The sequence below is a fragment of the Cavia porcellus genome, unplaced genomic scaffold (genome assembly GCF_034190915.1).
Source record: "Cavia porcellus strain 051 isolate PalLab524CR breed Dunkin Hartley unplaced genomic scaffold, mCavPor4.1 scaffold_27, whole genome shotgun sequence".
Lineage (NCBI taxonomy): Eukaryota > Metazoa > Chordata > Mammalia > Rodentia > Caviidae > Cavia > Cavia porcellus.
This window is the reverse complement of record NW_026947510.1, coordinates 21,910,919-21,926,250: the sequence shown is the minus strand read 5'-3', so window position 1 is coordinate 21,926,250 and position 15,332 is coordinate 21,910,919. Positions and strand designations below refer to the sequence as shown.

The following is a 15,332-nucleotide window of genomic DNA, read 5'->3' as shown; positions in this document are numbered from 1 at the left end:
GGAAAACTGTGACCCTTACAAATAACTCATTTATTCATGTGGAAGATTTGACACCGTATTTTTTATCAGAAAAATTATATCCTAGAACTATATTTGAATATACTTTATTATGTATTTCTGTAAATGTTAATATGTTTGTGTACATGTATGTGTGTATGTATTTACATAATAAATATTTTTAAAATAGTTTTCCATTACTTTTTTTTTTTTTTCAGAACCCACCTTATGTGGCAGTATGACTGGTTCCAGTGCTGAAATTTTATATTCAAATCTCAAATGCTCTTCATTTCCTGGCCTTGGTTTCCTGCAGGCATGTTTGTTGTTAGTTTGGCTGTTCCTGCATCATGACAGCTGGATGCCAGCAGCTTCGGGCTGGTAAGCAGCCAGCAGAAAACTATTGTCTATCCTCTTGTAATTTGGAAAGACTTAAGTTCTAAAAGGGAAGGACTTTGACTTAGTTCGGATCTTGTCCTCATGATAGAATATAAAACTCAGCAAAGTTTGGAACCAAAAAGCAATCCTAATCCTAATAGATTAGTGAAGAGTTATGGTGTGGTGGTCTCTGAAGAAAAACTGTAGTGTACGAAGGAGTGTAGGAAGTATAAAGAATAGGCAAATCCCACAGATGTTCATTTATATCTTTACTTTTTCTTCTTTTAGTTGTGCTGAGAATCAATTAGAATTTCCTGCATGCTGAGCCTGTGCTTGCCACTGAACTATGTCCTCTGCTTTGTTTGTATATACTTTTTTATTTAGAGAAAAAAAGCAAAGCAGAAAAAGGGTAGAAATAATACAGAATTTCAAAAAAAATGACAGCAAAATATCACTAGTTGATAAATTACATATTGTTGTCTTAGAAGTAGATCAAGTTACAAAATCAGATGAAGATTTACAAATGGCAAATAAATACATGAAGAAATGTTCACCATCACTGGTCATTCAAGAAATGCAAATTAAACAGCATTGAAATTTTATGTCCTTAGTTTTTAAATATATACTTTTAATATTTTTATAAGACACTTGCATTACTTGTTTATAAATAAAAGGGGCTCTGGCTATTTTAAATAGCTTCCCAGCTTCCCATTCTGATAGAGTATTCAAAGCACAGCTTATGTTTTATTTATCTGTATACTCGCTGAATATAGTAAATTACTAACACATTGTAGCCATTCATTGTATTTCAAAGCTTTAATGAAATTGGCCACAAGATGTCCTTCAAGTACCAAGAAGCTTTTTAAAAAAAAATCTAGTCAGTTTTGTTTCATTTGATTTACTTTGAGAATTCTTAACTGGATAATGTTTAATGAGATTTTTGTTCTAAATATGATTGTAAAATAATTATACTCTGAAGAAATCAAGTATCAAATACTTGGAATAATAGACATCTTCAAACCAGAGTTAAAGGAATATTCCCAAATGTTATGTGCATGTGGATCTTTTAAAGGTCTATATAAGGCATCATGAACCTGTGTCCTGATTGTTCACTTTCCTCCAAGGGCATCATGAGCTTCATCCCCCGCCCCACTGCCTTCTACATCTACACCAGCCACTGAGCTCAATCAGCGCTCCCAGTCACTTGGCCTGCACCAGAGTCTTGGGCTCCAGGATCCTTTGTGTCCTGCTCCACCAGCTTGCAGCATGGCCGGGGAACCAGTGACATGACAGTGCAGAGGGCAAGGGGTCTGTTGGGAATTGGTGTATCCAAAACCAGAATAAGACCATGTGAGACCGGGGCTGGGGATTTAGCTCAGCGGCATAAGCGCCTGCCTTGCAAGCAGGCAGTCATGAGTTCGATCTCTGGTACCGATAAAAACGAAAAAGACCAAAAAAAAAAAAAAAAAAAAAGAGAGAGAGAGAGAGAGAGAGAGAAAAGACCATGTGAGACCCGAATGATCACCTGGGCTCCTATGTATACTCAATTAGGAACCTGGAGACTGATACTTGTAGAGAAAACTTCAGGAATATGTGATGAAGAAGAAGAAGAAGAAGAAGGAGAAGGGGCCTAAGTCAGAGACTAGAGACATTATTTCAAGACCATTAAGGGGCCGGGGGCTCAGATCTGCACAAATTGTATAGATAATGTGTGTATCATTGAACCAACTGAAAGTGCTGAACTTGCTGTTAATGGCTTTAAAGTCAAGAAATGAGATGGTACTGACCATGCCTGTGGAGAAAAAGATCGTAAGCTCCACAGTGTCACTGATGAAACCATCATCCCTGTGCTACAGCTAGAGGAGGACATTGAGGGCCTCAAGGGTGAGTGTCCATTCAAGAAGAAGACCACAAGAGAGAAGTTCAAAGCAGATAGCCAGTTTGAAGTTAACGGAGGAGTTAAACGCAGCCAGATCTGAGGACTTCAGCAAGATCCTGGTGGACACTGGACCCAATGTAAAAGATGGCTCCAAAGAACCAAGAGGATCTGAAGAAGTACTCATCCCAGAAGACAGAAGAAAGCACCACTGTAGTCCCCTTGCACTCTTCCAAGATCAGTGCTGTCAACATGACATTCATGGGACTGAGGAGATGCATGGCCCAGTTCTTGGATATCGATTTGGACTCAGTGAGAAATCTAAAGTCCAGTTTGGAGAACAGCTGGAGGGACATGGTGACTCACTATGATATGCAAGATGGAGTCACCTGGAGTCAAAACTGGCACAGATCTGGGCAGAGTGGCAGCACCGGGCCCAAGAGTATGGAGGTGTGGCTGAACATCAAGGTCAAGTGGAGGGCTGAGATTACCACCCATTGCTGCCTGCTGGAAGTCAGAGAGGACTTCAATTTGGATGATACTCTGGGAAGCAACAAGTTGATGCAAAGCATCTAAAAGATCACCATGAACAGCACTGTGGAGGACAAAATGATGTCTGAGTACAATAACAACAAACTATTGAGACATGAGGCAGGAGCAGAATGTCCATGGGGTGGGGAGCTAATAAAAGTTAAGAGCTCATTGGAAAAAAAAATCCATATTAAACTATGATGTTTCTAAATTGTGAGAATCCTATGACCACTGTGATTCTTATCGGAAAATATCACTATTTTAAGACAGTATTTATAGCAAATTATATTCTTTAAGGCTAATTTAAAAGGAATTAAAGTATGCCCAGTTAATGTTGACTGCAAGATTCTGTATCCACTTTTGTTATAAATATGTGCTCTGGAGAATGCAATCTAGCGTGGAATTAAGGAAATTCTCATCATATTTTCCAAACATATCCAAATTAAGTTTGCTGTGAAGATAGCACCACGGTTTTCCGCTCTTACTTAAATGAAAGACCTGTAATGTCTCCAATGTTTTGGTTTTGTTGGTTTCGTTCTTTACTGTTTTGTTCAATTTTATTATAACTGATGATATAGGCAATTCTATTTGAGATAGCGGGAGGCATTATGGTAACCATTGTTGACCACCTTGTATTATGTTTTTACATTATCTATTATGTCCACCCTTTTGATTTGACCGACTCTGTTCTGTTATGTCGCATTTGATTTTACTCTCTTCCAAAAAAATTAATATGAACTGTGGGAGTAATAAAACCCAAAATGTGTAATTGTCATTGTACAAAAGAGAGGAAAAGAAAGTGCTCTAAATGATATAACTGTATGTATATTTAAGTGTATAAGATAAACAATGATATTACTGAGTTTTGTTGGATCATTGAACAGAACTGTTTGCAGTCTCAGTGTTTGAATGTCTACTTTATATGCTTTAATTTTGTAACTTGAACAAATATTTCTAAGATGACAATATGTAATCCATTAACTAGTGATTTCCTACTGTTTATTCTTTTCTGAAATTCTATATAACTTGCCCCCTTTTTCTGCTTTTTTTTCTTTTTCTCCTTTAATAAAATTTAAAAAAAAATGGATCTGACCACCACTTGAGTCAATAAAAGTGATCTAAAATAGACACAGCCTTCCCTCAGTACACATGAGGGATTATTCCAGGAACTACCACTCCCAAGGAGACCATAATCTTTTGTACACTCAAACATAAACTACATGCATCCTCCCATATAATTTTAATCACCTCTAGATTATTCATCATATCTTACACAACATAAAAGCTATGCATATTCTATGTTGTTTAGGGAATAATGATAAGTAAAAATGTTCATACATGTCCAGTAAAGACACAGTTACTCCCCAAGGATTATCCATCGAAGAGGAATATGTGGATATTGATGGCCTTTTTTTATTTCAAGTATCTCTTAAGTTGAGAGCATTCTGAAAATTACCTCTGCATGTAATCATGCATGAGTTGCAGTCACCATAGATGTATTAGAAGGGTCTGGAATGTTCTGAGACAAAGATATTTTTATGCAGCCATGAAAGATAAATTGCTTTATAATGGAGGTTTTTTATTTTAAAAAACAAAACAGAAAAAGGGTAGAAATAATACAGATTTTTTTAAAAAGTAAGAAATCAACACTAGTTAATATATTGCATATTGTTATCTTAGAAGTAGTTGTTCAGGTTACAAGATCTAGGCATGAAAATTATCAAACAATCAAACAATGACAGCACAAACTGTGCTTTTTGATAAACTAACAGAGATTAGTAGTATAGTTATCTATCTTGCACACATACACATATGTACAGTTATATGTATATACTTACATACATGTAATCTTTTCCTTTCTTCCATTTCTCCTTTCCTCTATCCCAGTTCTTCCTTTTGAGCACTTCCTTTCCCTTTCATTATTACAATATCTATTGTACATTTTGGATCTTATTACTCTTTCAGTATTAGTTTTACACTAGGCAGACAGTATGAGATTTACAAATGTCAGTCTGATTTATTTCACTTATGAGTATAGTCTCAAGTTGCTTCCACTTACCTATAAAAACCTCAAGATTATCCTTTTTATAGCTTAGTAATATTCCACAATGGAGATCTTTTTTGAGTTGATTTACAAAGTTTTAAAAAATGCTTTCATTTTACTAATTGACTGCAAGCATCATTACAGAAAATATTGATACATCTAATTAAGCCCAAGTCTCCCTTTTAAAAAGGAAGAGGTAAAGAATTAAATTTGCTCACTGATTTTTTAAAAGAGGGTAAAACAAAACATCAAAACAGAACAAAGCAGATCAGAACAATACAGTGTGAGTGACACAGATTTCGAAGCAAGACAACAGGAGAGTGATAGTGGCTACCACAAGGTCTCTTGTTTCTCCTAAATAGTTGTCTATGTCTTCATATACAATGAACTCATACAAAACAAAGTAGTATAAAACTGATCAAAACAGAAGAATGGAGGCATGACAGCCTTCAAAACCAGACAACAGGAAAATCAAAAATGGCTACCATAATATCTCTTGTTCTCTTCAAAATAGCTGTCCATACCTTCATGTATGTTGAAATTAAATAATACAAAATAGATTAAATACACTCTAAGCAAAGAATTAAATCATTACTGGATTTCACAGAATGATAAGAAATCAGCAGTGGATTGTTGTCTCTTTTTCTTCAAAGTAGCTGTTCATTTCATCACACATAATATAATCAATTCTCACAAATTGTTTAGGAGAAGTTCTAGGCATGTATAAGCCTCTACATGTGCACCTATCTTTTCTGCATTGGAGGGAAAAGCAAAACAAAATAAAACATTTTAGTAAAAAAAGCAAGAAACAAAAAAGATAAATAAAAGTCAATAGCAAAGAGTCAAAACAATGTTGACATAGGCCTTCAAAACAAAGTGGTAGGCACATAACTAAGGTTGTTATTTTACATAGTAATCTTCAGAAGCATTCCTCAGATACCAGACACAAGCATGTAAAATTGTTCCAATCCTATGAATGTTAACTGTTTTGTTCCAAGAACTGATAGAATTTGTAGCACAATCATCTTAGCTAAAGTATGTTTATACAAATTAGATACTTTTTCTTTTCCATTCCTTTTTTTCTCCTTTTCCCTGAGATATTATTTTTCTCCCTTTGAGCAGATTCTTACCCTTTCACCATATTTATTGAGGATTTTGCATCTTATGTACTCTTACCATTTCTTAAACTAGAGAGACAATATGGTATTTACATGTGAGTTTGATTTATTTCACTTATGAGTATGGTCTCAAGTTGCATCCTTTTACTTATAAATATCTCAATGTGATTCTTCTTTATAGCTGAGTAATACTCCATTGCATAAAAGTACCACATCTTTTTAATCTGTTTCTCAGTTTATGGGCATTTACGTTGTTTCCAAGATCTGGCTATTACAAATTGTGCTGCTATAAACATGGGTGCACATATATCACTGTGATATGATGTTTTCAGTTCTTCTGGAAATATGCCCATTGCTCACTGATTTTTTAACTCACCGGTAGACATGATAAGGATTGAGTTATGTTCTCTAAATTCATATGTTGAGGTCCCAAAATTTAGTACTCAAGAAAGTGACAGATGGATATAGAATCCTTGAGGATATCATTTTTAGGATGGGCCCTTAACCCAACATGGCTTGTGTTTCTTAAAATATGGACAGGTACATGCCCTGACACATAGGGAGAAAGCAATAGGAGGACCAGACTCAGGCTACAAGCAGGGAGACAGGGAAGCTTGGACTTGATTCCTTTTCCATGTCTTCAGGAAGAACCAACCTTGTCTCTACCTTGAGTTCTAAAACTATGGCAAAACAAATTCCTGTTGTTTAATCCATCCAGCATACCTGGAAAATAAAATTTAGCAATAATTGCTTTAAAGAAGTGATTGGTGTTGATAATAATAAAGGAGAAACAGTATGTCAATTGTATATTAGTTGATTATTTTGCTGATTATTTTTTGCTAATATTCATACTTATTGAGTATTTGGCTATTTTGCAGCCACAATTTAAATTTAATCTTTCCTTGGGAAGAATAAATGAAGTGATTTTGTCTCTGTAGTTTTAAACCACAAATAGGTTTGAGTTTCTGATTCCACTAAATAATAGAATTTTAGAATCATTTAGGATAGCTTCTCTTCTTATAGATGAAGAAATTATGGTAGTAAGGTTTCAGAACAAAGCTCTTATCTGTCCAAGTTTTCTGTCTCTAAGGAGGTAAAGTAGGAAACGTGTATAGAAACCAAACTTTTACTAATAAATCATTCAAAGCAGTCCTGAAGCCTCCTTACTGTCTAGCTTTTGTGTGTATCATGCTTTCTCTTACACTACGGGGAACTTAAACTCTTCTTTAGCCAAAGTTATAGACCATCTTGAGTCCTTCCTTTGGTAAATCACCTCTCCTCTGTTGTCTCCTCTTGCTTTGCTAAGTCTTAGACATTCCTCTTAGGGAAGGAATTCTATTTGTCACAATTCATAGGTTGAGCCCTTAAATTCCAGGACCTCAGGGTGTGGCCATATTTAAAGGTAAAGTGTGTAAAGTAGAAACTGCAGTAAAATGAGTTCACCAGAGTGCGTACAGATCCCAGATGACTGGCGTTCTGAGTACAAGATGAGACCAGGACAGGCAAAACAGGGGGAAAGCAGTGAGGACATAAGCTAAAGATGGCCCCTGTGAGCCTGAAAGAGGCCTCAGAAGAGGCCAACCCTGCTGACACCTCAATTTCATATTTCTGATCTCTAGAATGGAAGGAAAACGAATTTCCATCATTCAAAGCCACTCAATCTGTGATATGTTTGTCATGGCAGCCCACACAACTTTGAAGAGCCAGACAACTTGTAACTACCATGTCACTGCCTACCAACTTAGGACATAACATATACCAATCAGGTTTTACTTTTACCCTGACAGGCTTTTAATCTTTAGTTTCAAAACATAGGACCTCCTAAGTACACTTCAAGGTAGCTGAGTCTGAGTTTTGAGACCTTTTCCCTAGCTAACACATTCTGGGGTAAAAATAGTTATTGAAAGTTGATTTTTTTTGTCTCTTGTGAAATCTGGAGCTATCTTAGCTGTGAACTCAAAATTATCACCAGACTTTCTTCCAACATGAAAGTACCTCTTAGTCATAGGGAACTTGATGAACCAACTCAAATAGAGGTATCATGTTGATCCTCACAAGCTATTTTCTGGAAGCCAAGCTTTACTTCAGAAGGATTGCCTTAACTTTAGAGTTTTAGGAGCTGTGAAGTTTTAGGAGGAGTTTTAGGAGCCAAAGGTGCGTGTCAGATGAGGCCTGTCAGTGTCCTTGTCAATTCAGGTCACAGGAAAACAACAGGCAATGCCTTTACAGCATTGAAATCCATCAATGACAGATCATGGCCTGATAAAGAGGTTTATGACCTAATCCTAGAACCTGAGTGTTCCTTTCCATGGCAAAAGATATTGTTCAGAGCACCTTAAGCTGCGGATCTTGAGATGGGGGGCTTTATTTGAATTCTTTGACACATGATGATGAGTATCCCCATACATAGAGGAGGAAGGTGAGAGAGTTAGAGTGAGAGGCATGACTGATGACAGAACAGAATGGAGTGATGATGCCACCAACTAAGAGAGAGCAGCCTCTAGAAGCTGGGGAAAAAAACAAGCACTGGACTTTCCCCCTGGAACTGCTAGAAGGAACACACCTCTGCAGAAGCCTTATGGTTCAGCCCCCATAAAACTCATGTTGGACTTCTGACCTCCAGAAATGTAGATTTGTGTTGTTTTAAACCGTAAAGCCATCATGATTTCTTACAGAAGACATAGTACACAATACAGAAATTGATACAGCTTGTCCAATAGCATAATTGCTGAGCCCTGTATCCCCCAACATACTAAACTTAGCTCTGGTACCCCGTGAGGGTTTTCATTTTCTGTTCTGTGGATGCATGTAAAAAGCGATGGATTAATCTGATCTAATCTCATCTTTCAAGCCATCCAATTAATCAAATTGGAGCAGACTCTTCTGTAGCTGCTTAATCTGATTATTGTACTAAATTGATTGATTAATCTGGTAAATTAATTTATGATGATGCATTAATGGCTGTCAGTGCCTAAATAAATAATCTCATTTAGAAAACAGAAAACACTTTATCAGATTCTCTTTTTTCTTTTTTCAAAACTATAGGATAAAAGGTCAGGCAGAAAAGCAGCTGGGGATCTTTGTGATCATTTTGTTTTGGATATTTGGGAGGGGTGACTGAGAAGAGTCATCTATAAATCACTCCTGTTTGTTGGAGACACCATCAAGGGGAAGGGGCAAAATTAAGTTACCACCAGCCTGTAGGGAAAGGAACAATTCTGACAGTCAGCGTGACCAGACCTACGGTGTTGGACTCCGTCTGCTTCAGTGAATTCTGATAGCTCTTGTTTGGAGTCCATTCTTGGGCAGAAATGCATCAGAGCTATGTGCAGGTGATAGACATACTGAACATACAAAGGGACGGCACCTGGGTTGCCCGGCAGGGCCCGGCAGCAACCTGAATAAGTGATGTGAGATGGAAGGCAACTATTGGGAGCTGGAAGTTCCTGTTTGGGAAACTGTCCTGCCTTTCGGATGCCCATGGTTGCTCTCTGAGCATGTGATTAGAAACGATGTGTTTAAACCCAATGACAGTGCCAGCACAGACAAGGCAACTGGTTAAATGGCAGTGACAGCAGGGCCTGTTGATGGTGATGGGGCTGGTGACGCCATGCATCCCCACCACAATGTTTAATGGTTTGTTAGCCACCCTTTTCTTTTCCTTGTTCTCCATTTTCTCATCCTCCCATCATTTTCTTGTTTCTCTTCAAGCAAATCATTGCTTTCAAAGTATTTTCACAGTCCCCATGACCATCAGAAAGAACTATTCACTCTGAAAAGGCTTTCAGAAACATCTTTGAACTAGGTAGGAGGCTGGATTGTCTCAAGTAAAACCTTGGAGAAGGGCCGTTTCCCCTTGAGCTTTATCCCTTTGAGATCTGGGGGAGGGCAGACCTAGGGGGAACCTGAGTGGTCACCTTTAAGTTGATGGTCTCACAGAGTCTTCCCAACACTACTCCGTGGAGTTGACTAGAGTTTCTCAAACCCAAGGGTTCTTGTGGGGAAGTCAAGCCTGAATGTGATTTATAGGGTCAAAGCAGAAACAGCTCATGCGGTCCGATGGTCATGGACAGACTCCCAAAAGCAATATTGAAGTTACCTCAGAAACTAAGATGTGCTTGTAGGAAAAAGTGGGCGACACAGGATTTCTTGATGGAGATTAATTTTCTACTATGTAGCAGAAATGAGCTTCCAGTTGTGATGAGACTCAACCACAGAAAAATATCCCAGAGAGAAGCTGTCTCCTCTAGGGAATAAGAATGCAGGTTCCATTGACAGACTGTTGAGTTTTGTCCTAGCTGTTTTCTGAACTACCCGTGTGTGGCTGGGAAAGTGGCATGACTTCACTGTATTTTAGTTTTATTCCCTGAAAAATGACACTAATAGTACTTACCTTTGATAAATGTTTGCAGTACAGCAATACCAGTGGCAATGATGAACACCCGAATCTGTGGCCCACAATTGCCAAATATCATGTGTCATGGTTTATGTCCATGGCCTCCAGGCCTCATGCATTTACATGATGCATCTGTGATTGGTTCATTGTATAGTGCTTGGATTGATGATGTCAGTGCTACACCCACATAGGGGTGGAGCCAGGATGTGATATAATGGCAGGAAGAAGGTGTGTCTCGCTCTCTTGATGGCTTCTGCCTTGCTGTTTGCAGCTGCCATGAACTGTGGCCCAGCCATGCCATCCTGCCTTGGAGCCAACTGAGTATGGACAAAAACCTCCAAAAATTGTAAGAAATAAACTTTTCCTTTCCTAACTTTAGTCACAGGTATTTTGTCTCAGCAACAAGTAAAAAGTAACTAAGACATCATGTGACACATGATATTTTAGGATTTATCAGGCTGCAAGGAAATAATTCCTTCATTACATCCCTGAATTTCCTCAGTGATGATACACCTTATGGTGAGACCAATGAGATCAAGACTGAGCAGATGCAGCCACTGTGATGTCTTGTGTTGATGTCAGTTTTAACTGCATGGCACTGGCATGCTGGAGAAGGTCTCATTGACAACTGAGTGCAAGTGCTTTTCCTTCTCTGAACTCATCTCACACATCTGATTTCCTTGTGATTTCCACATGAACCACAGGCTCCAAAGTGAGCAGCATACTGAACACAAGGCATACCGCTCCACATGCTACAGGAACAGTAATAGGCTGTCTTTGTGGCCTCATAGCTAACTTACTTTCACTCCAAACCCAACACAAATGTATTTGTGTTTATATGTTCCTAAAAATTGTAGTTTAGCTTGGCATGGTGGCTTGTATTTATAATGATAGGATTCTAGGAGGCTGAGACAGGACGATGAAAAGTTCAAGTCCTTCCCGGGCAATTTAACTCAGTGAGATCCTGTCTCAACAAGCTTGGGAATGGGTCTGCGAATATAGGTCAGTGCAAAGGCTCTAGGATCAATCCCTAGTATAGAATAAAAGATCTGTTCACAAAATCTCTCTTTGGCCGATGCTGCTTTGCTCTTCTGGCTACTCACGTTTGGTCCTTCTCCCATGGACATAGGCTGTAGAACTTAGATGTAGCTGAAGATTTAAGACAGGATTCAGAATTATAGAGATGTGGGAAATCAAGTATCTTTGCAAGCCATTTATGTTACTTCTGTACAGTTCTAGAATTTATCTGTGATTGCTATAGTTTTTTGCTAATTTTGGGAGAATGGAGTCAGTCATTGAAGATAAATTGTTGCTACAAATTTAGATGAAAGTTGCATAGAAACATAGATAATTTGTATTGAATAATTTGCATTCTATTCTATATGCTGGATATGATCTAAGATCTTAGAAATTATACGCACACCTCTGAATCAGTGGGTGGTTCTATATCCATGGTTTCAAACAAAAGTAGATGCACTGAACATGTGAAGAGTTTTGCTTGTCATTAGTCCCTAAACAGTGTAACTGTTTTCTTAGCAGTTACATTGTATTAAATATATTAAGTCATCTAGAGATAAAGTGTATGGAAGGATGTATGTGTGTAATATATAAGTATTATGCCATTTTATAAAAAGAACTTGAGCATCCATAGATTTTGGTATTAGAAGGAGATATTACCTGGTATTGGAGATATTATCTGCCACAGATATTAAGAAGTAACTGTATTAATTCATCTGATGCTTAAACATTTTTATAGATGAAGAAACTTAGGATGGAGAGGAATGGTAGCCTTGGAATCAAACCAATAGCTGTTGATTAGCAGCACACATTCATAACAGCATTTCCAATCATGCAGACAAGAGAAGGAACATATCTGTGTAGTATTGCTGTTAACAGCCTCCCAACACACCACCACAAGGTGTAGTGGCTTGAAGAACACACTTTTACTTTCTGACAGGCTCTATGGCTCAGGGTTCTGGGCTGGCTCGTCTGAGTCCTCTTGCTCTGGGTTTATTAGGAAGTGGTTATGAAGCTTCTAGATGGGGCTTCAGCAGTGCCCAGGTGCAAACCAGGGCAGAATGTGCACCCCGGGCTATCTCTTGAGGCTGCTTGCAGCCTTCCTTTTTGCCAGGTGTAATGGTTGATACATTTTGTCAATATGAGAAGTTTAGAAGTTTAACTAAGTGGCTGTGCAGAGGAGGGCATGGAGACAAGGTGTGTGCTACACCTGCTGTAGGACGAGTAGCCTGCTTAATATAAGGGAGGAAAACAGATTTGTTCCCTGTTTTTGTTATTGCTGCCTTTTCTGTCTTCTGTCACCTTGAACAGTTGTTCCTAGCCATGTCACTTGTACCTTGGGGCCAGCTGATTATGGACTGAAAGCTCCACAATAAACTTTCACTTCTTAATTTTGTGTTGGATATTTTGTCCCAGGAATGTCAGAAAAGTAGCCAACACACTAGCTGTGCCTATTCTTAACTTCCTGCCTGTCTTCAAGTCCTTATGGGACGCCCAAAACCCAGTCTTTTTGACATCCTGTCACTTCTGCTGCATTCTGATCATTATAAGCGAATCAGTATGTCCAGGCCATCAGTGTGTGCTGATGGGGAGGGAGGATACTGGGGCAGGGGTCTCTGGGGGACAGTTGAGAATTGCCTGCCACAACAGCCTTTAAAAACTGGAAGTCTGTATGAACAATACAGGTGAACTTGAGATCTAAACTGTCAGTGATGTTTTACTCACACTTTTCAGTAAGAAGTGCATTTGGTCTTGTTTTTGTCTTTTCCAGAAGAGAAATAACCTTAAATTTATGTATTTATTAAACCATAAAAATTCTGTATTTTCTAAAGCACCCCCACCGCTATGTTGAAGAACCAGCCCACTAATTTACTGTGGAGCTGTGTGTTGAATAAGAGGAAATAAAAAAGGATGTAGTCATTGCTCATCCTCCCTCTGGCCTCTAATGATTTCCCACCTTGCTGGTAGCTACCCCTTTGTATTCAGTGACACCTCATGTCCCTGCCATTTCCCTGCCCAGCCTGAAAACTAGGTCAAGCTTCTCTTTCATTAAATGTTCCCCAAATATAGCACTGTCAATTCCAGGATGGTTTTCCAAGCCTGATCAGCCAGTGAGAAGCCTGAGGTGCCTCGAGGGTTGCCATAGCAACCACAGATGAGAACAGCGATGAGGACACACAGGTTAATAGGCTGTCTCCTCACATGCAGCACTGCAGGGGTGGCATGCTGAAGCCTGGAACCAGACTGTGATGCTCCATGCATACAGAGCAGCAGGGAGCACCAGAAACACTACTGCAACTGAAAGCAGGTCAGGGTGGCACTCGGATTCAGTACCCTGTATACTGACCCTTGTTTGGGTGTTGAGAATCAAGGAAAACCTTCTGTGCTCCCAAGACATCCCCAAATCGATCTCTCCTTCTATGGTCCCCTAACCTGCATGTGCTACTAATTTAACACCTCCTGTAAACAAGGTCTTTTGCACAAGTTGAATAGGGCTGCTTAGAAAAGGATGCATGCCCATTCTGGTTTGACTATTATCCTCTTTTGAGGTTCTGTAAGATATACAAAGTTTAGGTTTTATTGGTCTTGTTCTCTACTGTTTTGTTTAACTTTATAATACCTAAAGAGATAGACAATTCTTCTTAAGGAAGCAAGAGGCATTATGGTAACCATTGTTGATAACCTTGTACTCTGTTTTTACATCATGTGCTATGACTATCCTTGGTTTTGACTGACAGCTTTGTTTTATCATGCTTGATTTTATTCTCTTACAAAAAAAAGTAATAAGATCTAAGGGAGCAATAAAACCCAAAATGTGTAAATTTTGTTGTAATAAAGAGAGGGAAAGAAAAGTGCCCTGAAGGATACAACAACAAGGGTGTTTAGGTGTGTTACATAGAAGACCATATTAATATTTTTGATTGGTTTACTGAACACAACTGTTTGCAGTCACAATGTTTGAATGTTCGCTTTGTGTGCTTCGATCCTGTGACCTGAAACACCGTTTCTAAGATGATAGCGAGTAATCTATTAACTGGTGATAGCTTACTGTTTTTTTTTTTTTTTTTGTAGTTCTGAATTACTTGTACCCTTACACTGTTTTGTTTTTTTCTGCTTTTTTTCTCTTTTTCCTTTTAAATAAAAAAAAGATGTATGAACCAAGGAATGGATGTGTAAGAAATTTGTGATCTGAGTCCTATAACAAGAGCAAGTATTCTGTAGCAGTCTGCTTCTGCACATACTCTGTATTTTATTTTTCTCTATTGTGTATTTTCTTTCTCTTTGCGTTTAACTAAATCTAAATTATTTTTCATTCTTACAAGATGATTGCTGCCATCTGCTGGCCTGACTTAATCAGTGCACATTAAAACTGTAAGCAGAATAGCCAGGTTAAAACACTGAAACTGCCATTGTCCTAAATTGCTCCTTGCCTCTTGGATTCTTAACGCAGTGGTGAGAAGCTTGGCAGCTCAGCATCTTCCAACATACAGTGCTGTGTGGGGACACCTCTCACCACATTCATAGGAAGTGCTGATATGACTCATGCTATGATGCAAGAAGGCAGGGTAGGTAGCTGAGGCTGGTGGTGTCCTCTAGCACCCATTCCACACCATAATCTTAATGCTCTTCAAATTTTACCCACCGTTCAAAGATATTCATGCTCAACAACATTTACAGTCTGCATGTCATCAAAACACCTCTGGTAACATCAGATTTATGTTATTTGCCCTTTGTTCACCTTGCTGTAGAAGCCAGAGTAAACATCTCTTAAGCAGAAAGTGGTGGTTCTGGAAGTACCTGCAGCTTTTTGATGGACATCCCTGGATCCCACCTCCTCTCTTCTCTCTTATCCAACTTCAGCTGCACTCTGCTCCAGCCTTGGGGCTCTCACAAGCCTCCTGGTATTGCCGGGGGACCTGAAGATGGAGAGTTCATAAGACCTAGAGGTCAGAGACTGTTGCCATCTTTAGGTAGGGG

The 15,332-nt window shown here is 38.6% G+C and overlaps 1 long non-coding RNA gene across 1 annotated transcript in view; it reads left to right on the top strand.

The window, feature by feature from the left end:
- The first annotated feature begins 382 nt into the window (after nucleotides 1-382).
- The window catches only part of LOC111754944 (uncharacterized), a 196,513-nt gene continuing 181,563 nt past the window's right edge, over nucleotides 383-15,332 (top strand). The window contains exon 1 of the long non-coding RNA XR_002789616.2: nucleotides 383-13,662. This is a non-coding gene — a long non-coding RNA (uncharacterized LOC111754944). The remainder of the gene's footprint in view (nucleotides 13,663-15,332) is intronic.